The sequence below is a fragment of the Fukomys damarensis genome, unplaced genomic scaffold (genome assembly GCF_012274545.1).
Source record: "Fukomys damarensis isolate Sample0158 unplaced genomic scaffold, DMR_v1.0_HiC HiC_scaffold_14, whole genome shotgun sequence".
Classification (NCBI taxonomy): domain Eukaryota; kingdom Metazoa; phylum Chordata; class Mammalia; order Rodentia; family Bathyergidae; genus Fukomys; species Fukomys damarensis.
This window is the reverse complement of record NW_022900926.1, coordinates 83,759,918-83,770,905: the sequence shown is the minus strand read 5'-3', so window position 1 is coordinate 83,770,905 and position 10,988 is coordinate 83,759,918. Positions and strand designations below refer to the sequence as shown.

General features: G+C 36.5%; 1 long non-coding RNA gene across 1 annotated transcript in view; it reads right to left on the bottom strand.

The window, feature by feature from the left end:
• Positions 1-1,106: 1,106 nt before the first annotated feature.
• Positions 1,107-10,988, bottom strand: part of LOC104847981 — a 36,827-nt gene continuing 26,945 nt past the window's right edge. Inside the window, exon 3 of the long non-coding RNA XR_776270.1 lies at positions 1,107-1,303. This is a non-coding gene — a long non-coding RNA (uncharacterized LOC104847981). The remainder of the gene's footprint in view (positions 1,304-10,988) is intronic.

Below are 10,988 nucleotides of genomic sequence, written 5' to 3'. Positions count from 1 at the left end.
TGGTACTGGGATCAAATTCCAGACCTTGTGCTTGCCAGGCAAATGGCAGAATCTAGCTCTATTATTTGTCTGGTACTTTGAAAAGCCTGATATCTTTAAAAAAAAAAAAAAATTACCGCATACTTTCTGTTAGTCAGGAGCTTAGGCATTTGTTAGTTCCCAGGCTCAAAAGGGAAAGATCCTTTTGATGTTCATTCTTGCGACAACTAGCAAGATTTCTTTTCCTACAGCTGCTGGACTGAGGCCTCAGTTCTTCATGGGCTGCTGGTCAGAGCCCTCCTTTGGTTGTCATTATGTGGACCTCTCCTCTCCATCAAGCACTTTGCAACACAACATGGCAGCTCGCTTCATGAGAGCGGCCATACAAGTGAGAGGATACCATCATGATGGAATCACTTTCTTCTGTAATCAAATTGTAGAAGTGACAGACAATTTCAGTGTATTCTACTCATTTGACCCAAGTCCCTAGAACCAGTCTACTCTCATGAGGTAAGGGCTACTCAGAATGTAAATACCAAAGAGGGGGATTATTTGGAACCACTTCAGAAACTGCTTATCAAATGGACTTAGCCTGAGGGAAGGAGAAGTGTTTGTAGAGATTGGAGGAGCACAAAGAGCGAAACCAAGTCAACAGCTACCTGTTCCCTGCATCTATGGCTGATCCTCTCCATGTCTCTATCTCGTTTCCTTTAATCCAACATCCCAGACTCTTTCACTGAGCCCTTGGCTTCAATAATTTATTTGAATATAGGTACAGGTTTTCCTTTTAGCAACTGAGTTTCATGAAGAGATATGGCCAAAAGACAGAAAAACAGTGGTGAAAGTACTGCAAGGTTATAGTAATGTGAAGTTTCGTGTATTCAGAGGCTATTTAAGAGGCTTATATTTTCCAACTAAAACTAGACTCATTAAGTCGGCTACTGTAGACATAGGGTGTCATTTGAAAACTAGAGAGCTTTGTAATTTAGTGTTTAAGTAAATTTAGTAAATTTAAAGTACTTGATACTTGATTACTGCAATAACCATGAAGAGGTATAAGAATTGTAAATCTTAAAGAAATATTTATTTTTAATATAGCCATAGAAACTGAGTTAATATCAGGCCTCTGCTTATTAAGGTCAGCTTCTGAAAGTGGTTGCCATGGTTGTGCCTGATAACTTTCATTGACTGCATAACAATTAGAAACATCTTCCTCAAAACTGATTTTTCTGGCACCCAGGGACTGAGGTGAATTCAGACAGTCCAGCCATCCTCTGTGCTTTGATCTTGCATTTCTTTCACAGATGCAGTCTGTCATAGTAACCTACAAAATCAATCAGCAGAAAATGCTTATTTATGTCAAATATGGATTTTCCAACAAATAGCTTATGAAAACACCTTTCATGTGGATAATGACTAGAGGTAAAAAGTGGACCAGCCAATTCCAAGTAATTGCAGCCTGGCATTGCTCTAATCACCAATAGTTTACCTCTAAGAAATCTAACAGGCTCAGAGCAGGGCAGGATACAGTGTCTTAAACAAAAAAAAAAAAAAAAAAAAAAAAAAAAAAAAGACAGAGAGAAAAAAGAAAACACGATTATATTATTCTGTCTGTGCAAGGCACCTAACACACCACACTCTATTGTATTCACTTGTCTTTCCATTTTCATAAAGATATTCAAGTGATAGGTAAGGAACACTTGAGTTTGTATTCTGGGAATCCCACCACCACCTCAGATTTGAATTACATTACATACAGATGAAAAATAGCCCATATCGCTTTGTAGCAAAATGAATAGCTGCAAGCCCTGAAAATTTCTAGTAGAAGGTTAGCATGTGAAAAGGTTAATTAAAATTTGACTCTGTAAGATGGATACTTTTATTTATAGAACCTTCAGCTGATTTTCAGCAGTCATGTTTTCCTCTAATTAAAATAATATGAACAGCTAATAGCAATCAGTTTAAAGGACTGCATATTTTACAGAAAGGGATGATTCATAGCCTTTTTAATAATCACTTTGCAGTAGGTGTCTCCACTAAAGAGCACATAAAACATTTGTATTCAGCCATTGTCTAGTTCAAATGTCAGGAAATATTAAGTAGAAAAAATGAAGAGCAAATTATTTAAAGCTGTCTAAAATAAGTCATTGATATTATCATGTAAATTTGATATTTTATTGAAAGGTTTTAAAATAATTATCTGACATGGCACAACTCATAAACTCTAAGAAAATGGGCCATAAGAAACATTGTAAGGAAATGAAAATTCTTCTTATGCATTCACAAACATAACATATATAGGCAAATAAAGACATGTAAGAAAAGCACAAGTTTGTCATGAAAACATTATGACCATATTCACATAGCAATAGATAGACCATAAAAATCATTTGGTCATTATAGCTTCTGTATGATTAGGCATCTGTTTTTTCCCAGATCCTGAGAAGACAGAGAATGAGATTAAAATATGAAATGGAAAGGTTGAAAGTATGGTAAATAGCTATACATAGGATAAATAAAAGGCTTAAAGTAGGAGAAAGAGAAAGAGAAGAAGAAGGCACAGAAGGAGGAGGAGGATGGAAAAAGAACATGTCAGAAATACACACTTTCGAGATAAGTGTAGACTCCTACATCGACAGAAACAACCATGTTACGTCCATCCAATTTTTCCATTTTATTTCACAATGATAAAACATCACAAAGTCAAGACTACATTCCCACCTTCTGCAAAGCTAAAAGTGAAAGTTGCTTAGTTTGGGCCAAAGGAATAAAAATGAAAGTCACACGCGCATCTCCCGTGAAGTGTGCACCCTCTCTGCATTCTCCTTTCCTGATGACCGGACCGTAGGTGTCTGTGCTCCGGCCAGAGCAGCCTTCTGACATAATCACGGAATTTAACAATTCAGTGCTTTCAAAACTGAGCAACAACATGAAAGGAGCCTGTGACTCTAACACCATTAAGGGTCAAAGGGGTGCTGGATTTCTTTACCTAAACTTGTACCTTACAGAGAGATCAATTTCTACCCTTTAAACCAATTTTGTTTTGTTTCACTTTTGGCTGAAACAAATCCTAATTTATACATGCTCTAGGACATTAATTTAAATGTAGCACAATAAACCAGACAACATCTCCACAGTTTAAAATACACCACCAGACTTTAAAAGCCCAAATTTACATTCTTCATGTAGAGACCTAAGTGCACTAGACTTCACATTCTCAAACTTTCATGTTTGTCAAAATCCCCTGGAGTGCTTGTTAAACACAGATTGTTGGATCCCACCTGCAAAGATCTGATTCAGTGGGTCAGGAGGGGGCTGAGAATTTGCTTTTCTAACAAACTCGCAAGTAATGTTGATGTTGCCTGACTACAGAAAATATACTGCCTCGCTGCCTCAGAGTACACCTCCACTACTAACATATGCATAATCCTATACATCTCACAGCAAGACACAATTCGTGCTTACCCTATAATTGGGATATTCTAATTTCTCAACATCATGCCAGGGCACTTCTAATGTCTTCAAATATCTTGCCATTCACCTAATAAGCTCCATACCTTCATTATTTTAAATTGATTAAAGCTGTAAAAATAGTGACAGGTAACAATGCAATAATAATTTATTAGTTGTTTTCTGTAACAGATTTATTTCAGGTTCTACTTCAGCTATCTGGTAAATGACAAATAATCAAACTTAGAAAAGTTATAATACTTGAAGAATGTAGCAGGAATGAGGTTATCTGTTGTTTCCAAATCACATAAAGCATTTACTAAAATTGAAAATTCTGACCTCAGTCCTACACATTCTGAATCACAGTACTTGCAGACAGAGACTAGGAATATTTTATTTAACTGGCTTCCCAGAAGATTCTTTAAAGAGCAAATGTTTGCTAAGCACTGACCTTGCTGTTGAAGTATCATCAGAGACACTAGCACAGACAAGTGCTGTATGCAAAAAGCCTGAGACCCACCTGTACGTTTGAAAGTGTGACAGCTAACAATCACAAACAGACATCATCTGCATAATGGATTTCTTCTAATACAGCATTTGACATGTACTTTTTTTTTAACATCTGAAAGTCATGCAAGCCTATGAAACACACTCATGCTGTCATAGAAAGCACTGTTGTATAGGAAGCTGTTAGCAGAAAGCACTGGACAAGATACACTGAAGAGAAAGCCAGATCTGAATTATTTAGCATTGTAGAGACCTAAGCAGTTGAAATAATACAGCAGCTGGGGATGTAGCTCAGTGGTTTGGTGGCCTGCCTTGCAAGTGTAAGGACCAGAGTTCAATCCCTGGTACCAAAAAAGAAAGAAATAATACAGCAGTTGAAAAGCAGATTCTTAATCTCTCTCTAATCCTTCTATTTACATAAAATTTCTTTCTCACTACCACAGTTTCAGTCACCATTCTCTCTCCTGGGCTACTGTGATTGCCTCTTAACTGGCTTCCCCTCTTTAGTCTCACCAATGCTAGTAAATCCTTTATAGAGCCCACAGAATGGTTCCCTAGATACAAATATGATCATAACATTCTACCATTTAAAAATTTTGAGCTCCCATGGTCATGCGGATAAAGTCCAAAGTTCTCTAGTACAGCACAGAGGCCCTCATAGTTTCATCCTCTCTTTCCTCTTCAACTTCATCTCTCACCACCATCTTCCAATCGCTCCATACTTGTACCCAACCCTCACCTCCAGGCTTTTACTCTTTCTGAAAAGTCTCTACCACATTTCTCAACTCTGACCTATGCACACACTTGTTCCCTAGACAACTCCTATGCAGATGTCTGGACTCAGCTCAAGAGGGAATCATTCCAGTTGGAAGTCTGTTCTGATACCTCTGCCCTTGCTGAGTTTCCACCATTCAACATTTTACCTTTATATTTTCTCTCTCTCTCTCTCTCTCTCTCTCTCTCTCTCTCCACATTTATTTAGAAAATGTTGAATGAACAAATGAATAAATGAGAACCATTATCAATGAATTGCAGTTTATAAAGTTGAGACTGAAAGACTGTAGTTTCAAGACAACCTTGAGCACTTGCAGACAGCTAGGAGCGAAAAGCAATTAGCAATAATATTAGCAATATGCCTATCATGCTTATAAGTGACCAGCACTATTCTGAACTCTTTATGCACAGCCGCAAAGGTAAATATTTCCTTCATAACTGTTTTTATATTCAAGGGGACAGAGGTACAAAAAACTTCTACAACTTGGCTGAAGTTAGTAGCTGACAGAGCTAGTCTAGCTCCAGAGTTCATTCATACACTTAACGACCACACATTACACACACAAAAGGTTGATCTGTGATGCCAGGAAACTCGCAGAGAAATATGGCACAGAGCATCAGTCTGAGAAATGGAAGCAGTCGTGATGCTCCAAAAGAAGATGCAAAGCCAGGAGATTGGGGAAAGTGCATCTCCCAAGACACAGCCAAGCTCTAGTGCTGGTTTCCAGATTCCATTCAGTCTCTCCTACTGATTTCTCCATGTGCTTTCTCTCGCTCACACACACACTAAATATTCTAAAGCAAGATTCTATGGTGCAATTCTAAGCAATAAGAAGCCATTCGTAGACCACTCTGTGAGCTGATATACTTATTATACTCTAAAATGTGATCTTAAGGGCTATGGAACAGCAACATCCTGAAGAAAACTCACGGTATTCATTCCCACCGATCTTTTGGGATCTGCGCATTTTGGTGCCTCCACTTAAGAAGAATGTTAATGTTCCCACAGGACACTTGCAACAGTGCCCTGTGTTCTGGTTGTTGTCTGTGGGACTTTGTCAGCTTCCATTCCCTTCAGAATGTGTTTGTTCGACAAATGACCTCAAATTTCCTGTTTAAAAACTATCAGTTGTTCAGAGCAGCGAGATGAATGCAGCACGTGAACCACAGAATTAGAGCCACTAGACGAGAGCAAGGTAGGCCAAAAAGTAAAGGCAGGAAGAGTCTCTTCAGAAGCACTATCACTCAACCTAATGATGGCCTACAGTATTTCATTTTAGCCACACGTTCAGCACTTTTAATGCCACACACTCAGCCAGCCTGTTATAAACAGCCCTAGGCCAGGAAGAAACACAGTCTACCTAATTAATTCAGGTAACCCAGTATCTCTACCTCCTGCCATCTCACCTGCTTCTCAGGTTTCTGCTTGGGCAGAATCTTCATCACTTCCCTCACTTAGCTCTCAGCTGAACATGGCAATTCTGACTTTCAGTCTTAACTCTTTTCCACACCCTAAAAATCCTTGTTCTCAAATATTGTATCCAGTTTGCTGTCCAGCTTCTCTGACTTCCCTCCATTCCTATAATTTTACAATTTTTTGCCTCATACCAACTGAGGTTCTTCTGTAGGAGAAAGATTTTCTAATTAAGTCTTGGCCACACGGGTGATTCAAATTCAAGTTTCATTTAATGTTTTGTGAACTCTGTATACTAAATCTTTGCAAGTATTCTTGAGTACAACTACCAGAACTTATAACAAGAGAGCATCAGATTGAGCAATCCTATTACGAAGGGTGTGTGAGCATGTTTCTTACTGAGATTGTATCTCTTACCTCGTGGATTCTTATCTATTACCTCATCCACAATGGTTAGCTATATAGTTCTGGCAATACACACAAAAATAATTTACCTAAGTGGTTAGTTTTGAGGTTTTTCAAATTATCTATATAAGGTATTCCTATTACTTAGATTTTAAATTAAATGTTTGATCAGTATTGGCTTTGGGGTAATTTTTATTGCCAATCTTAATTTTAGGCTACAAAATTCAACTTTGCATTTATTACTGAGAATTATTTTACTGATATCTGTGCAAAAAGTACGTTTATCTTCCCTAATCCCACAGAATAAAGTACAAACCTACATGATGATTAGAAGTGTTTCTCTTATCATACTGTTCACCTGCTTAGAAACTATTATCTCTTTAAAGTCCATGCTTTCAAAAAAAAATCTCTTTATCAAAGAGAATTCATCAGAAAGGATGAGCTCAGAGCAAAGGGCAATAATTGACTCTTTTCCACAGACCAAGTGAGGCAGTAATTATAAGAGAATGGAGCAAACTTCCCTACTCTAAGCATCACTCATTTCTTTTTCACTGGGATAAGATCTAATGTTCTGAATTTATATTTTGGCCCCTAACATTGAAAAGAAGGTAAGAGCCAGAGGAATTCCTCAGGCTAAATCTATGAAAAGTTCATTCTACTACAAGTGACAAATGTAAATTGAAACAGAAACACACCCATTTTTCACACACACACACACACACACACATTCACACCTGATGGAATATTGAACATACATATTAATCACTTTGCCTCAAGTATAAAATCAGAAGTATGATGGTCAGTGGAACTAAATTTTATCCTGAGGTAAAAGTCTAATTATTCTGATATTGTTCACCTTTTATTTCATTTCTTAACAGCCATATTCCTAATGTTAATGAAATAAGGTAATTTCTATTTGCCTCTTGGTTGATATTTTAGATAATTGTCAGAACAGCATGAAAAAAGCTTCCCTCATTGCTTTAGTTCTGTTATCCTTCTGATTACATGGAGGGTCTTATAGTTGACTAATAAATTAAAATTTGGGGACTTTATTTTCATTGACAAAACATTAAGGAACATATATTTATGTTCAATTGTTGAACCACAACCAGAAATTAATAATTGTGCTTAAGTTTTTTTATCCTTAAGAGTAGAACTATCTACTATCCCTTGCTAATCTTAATCCCACACTCTCATTTTTTGTATCTACATAACTTATTTTCATACCTTAAAATAAGTCTATGCCCATGAATTCTGAAAGGTTTTTGTTTATTTGTTTTCTTTGTTTTGTTTTGTGATAGTGGGGATTGAATGCAGGATCTTTGCACTGAACCACATCCCCGGGAATTTTTAAATTTCTGCTTTAAGACAGGGTCACACTAAGTGACTAAATTTCCTGGGTAGATTTAAACTCAAGCTCTGCCTGCCTCAGCCTTCAGACTACTAGTATTACAGACATGTACCTCCATACCCTGTTTATTCTGACAAATTTTTTTATAAATGTTTTCCATAACACTTCTTGGAAGCTAAAAGTCAATTCACACATTGCAATTAGAAATCTGAAATGATTTGAGATCTTCATAAAACAAATATAAGCACAGAAGACTTTCCTTAAAATATGGTCATTTAGAAATATATAGTCATTTAATCCATGCGGAAGAAGAAATGTTATGTTTCTTTTACTAAATTCAAAAATAAATCTAATTCCGGGGGAATTTATTGATATAGAGCCAAATTCTAAAATCATTAGGGGCTATTTGAATATCATACAAAAATACTCAAGAATATGATGACATTCCTCATTAGGAATCTGTACCTTTACATGATATATCTTGGTTCTTATTTTTCCCCATTCCTCTGCCCTCTCTTCAAACTCTCTTCCCTTCCCTATTTACAAATACTTTATTTCAGTTATTCTCCTATCTCATATTTATTCCTTCCCCTTTTTTCTTTCCCCTTCCCCTTTGGACCTTTGCTTCCTATTTTAAATTATCTATTATACATTATGAAACTTACTTACACTTTCACTTTGTCACACCAAAGAAACTATTTGCTATTGACATATGTGTGTCTTATTTATTTCACACGAGTACACCCTCAATATATATCCATTTAGCTATATATGTCTATTTTCTCATTCTTTGTGGCTGAGTAGTATTCCTTTTTATGCATATATAAAAAAAACCCACAGTTGGAAACTGGATAAAGAAGATGTGGTTTTTCTAAAAAATGGAATACTACTCAGCCATAAAGAATGAGAAATTAGATTCATTCATAGGAAAATGGATACATATTGAGGGTATACTCCTAAGTGAAATAAATAAGTCACACATGTGTAAATACCAAATAGTTTCTCTGGTGCGAATAAACTGTAATAGTACATAAGATCCTAATGAGATAAATGACATTGTGAAGTGGGAAGAAAAGCACTAAAGGTGTAGGGAAAGTGGGATGGGTAGGAGAAAGGTAATAAGGGGAAAAAATGTGAGATAATGAAAAGATGGAAATAAAGTGTAAATGGGGAGGGGATGAGGGGGTGAAGGGAGAGCAGGGACAAGGGGAAAAAATGAGAACCAAGACCTGTCATGTAGAGGTACAAGATCCCAATAATGAATGTAACTACTGTATGCCTAAAATGTATCATTAAACTCAATTTTAAAAAAAAAAACACATCTTCTTTATCCAGTCTCCAGTTGATGGGCAATTGGGCTGTTTCCAAGTTTTGGCTATTACAAATGCTGCTACTATAGACATAAGTATGAATCTTTAAATTATTTTGGGACGATACCTACACAGCAGGGGAATAGCTGGGTCAAATGGGACCTCTAAACCTAGTTTGTTGAGGTATCTCCTTACTGATTGCACCAATCTACCCTCCCACCAACAGCAGAAAAGATTTTCTTTTTCCCCAAAACCCTACCAGCATTTGTTATTGGTTGATTTCTTGACAGCAGCCATTCTTTCTGGAGTGAGGCAGAATCTCAGCAGTTTTTATTTGCATTTATTGAATTACCTGTGATGTTGAACATTTTTTCATGTATTTATTTGCTGCTTTTACTTTGTCCTAGAAATGTCTGCTCATTTCAGGTGCTATTTTTGGATTGGGTCTTTAAATTTGGGAGGTCTGATTTTTTTTTAAAGTTCTTTATATATTCTAGATACTTGACCTTTGTCTGACAAACTGCTGGTAAAAATATTTTTCCACATTGTGGGTTGCCTCTTTATTCTGCTGATGGTTTCTCTTGCTGTGTAGAAGCTTTTTAATAAGATGAGATCCTAGTTGTTGATTTTTTGTACTAGTTCACATGTGAATGAAGTTTTGTTGATAAAATCTTTTCCTATGCTAATGTCTTCAACAGTTCTACCTAACCTCTCTTCCAGCTGGTTTAGTGTTTCTGTCTTAATATTTAAATCTTTGGTCCACTTCAATTTTAGTTTAGTGCATGGTGAGAGAGTTTTAATGTTTGGCACATTGAAACCCAGTTTTCCCAGCACCATTTATTAAAGAGGCTATGTTTCATCCAGTGAGGGTGTTTGACTCCTTTGTCAAAGATGAGGTGGTTGTGCATGTCTGGAGTTGCTTCTGCATCTTCTAATGTGTTCCACTGATCCTCAGGTCTATTTCTTTGCCAGTACCATGCTGTTTTATCACAGTACCTTTGTAATATAATTTCAAATTGGGCCATGTGATGCCCCCTACCTTGTTTTTGTTGCCTAGAATTGATTTTGTTATTCTAGGTCTTTTCTTGTTCCAAATGAATTTTTAAATTGTTTTCTCAAATTCTTTGAAGTATGCTATTGGAATTTCAATTGAGATTGCATTGAATCTATATAGCAGTTTTGGAAGTATGGCCATTTTCATTATATTGGTTCTTCCTACCCAGGAGCAAGGGATGTCTTTCCATTTTATGATAGCATATATGATGTCTTTTTTCATAGTGCTGTAGTTTTCAGAGTAGGAGTCTTTGATTTCTTTCATTAGGTTGAGTCCTAGGTATTTCATTTTTGCAGGTGCTATTGTGAAAGGATTTGCTTCTCTGGTTCCTCTCTCAGTGAGTCTGTTGTTAATTTACAAGAAAGCTATTGATTTTTGTGTGTTGACCTTGTATCCATCTACTCTACTGAATTTAGTTATTAAGTCTAGAAGACTTTTGGTGGAGTTCTTGGGGTCTGCCACATAGAGTATCATGCCATCTGCATATAATGACAATTTAACTTCTTCATTTCCTATCTTTATTCCTTTTATTTCTTTCTCTTGTCTAATTGCTGTTAAGTGCATCTGTTTAAGACTTTGGATAAGTTGTAGTATTTCACTACTTATTTTTTGTCTAGTTGATATCTTTATTTATTTTGTAGGGGCTTGTTTTGTTTTGTTTTGGTACCAAGGATCGAATGCAGTACCTTGTGCTTGCAAGGCAGGTGGTAGAACAACTAAGCTAAATCCCCAGCCCTAGATCTA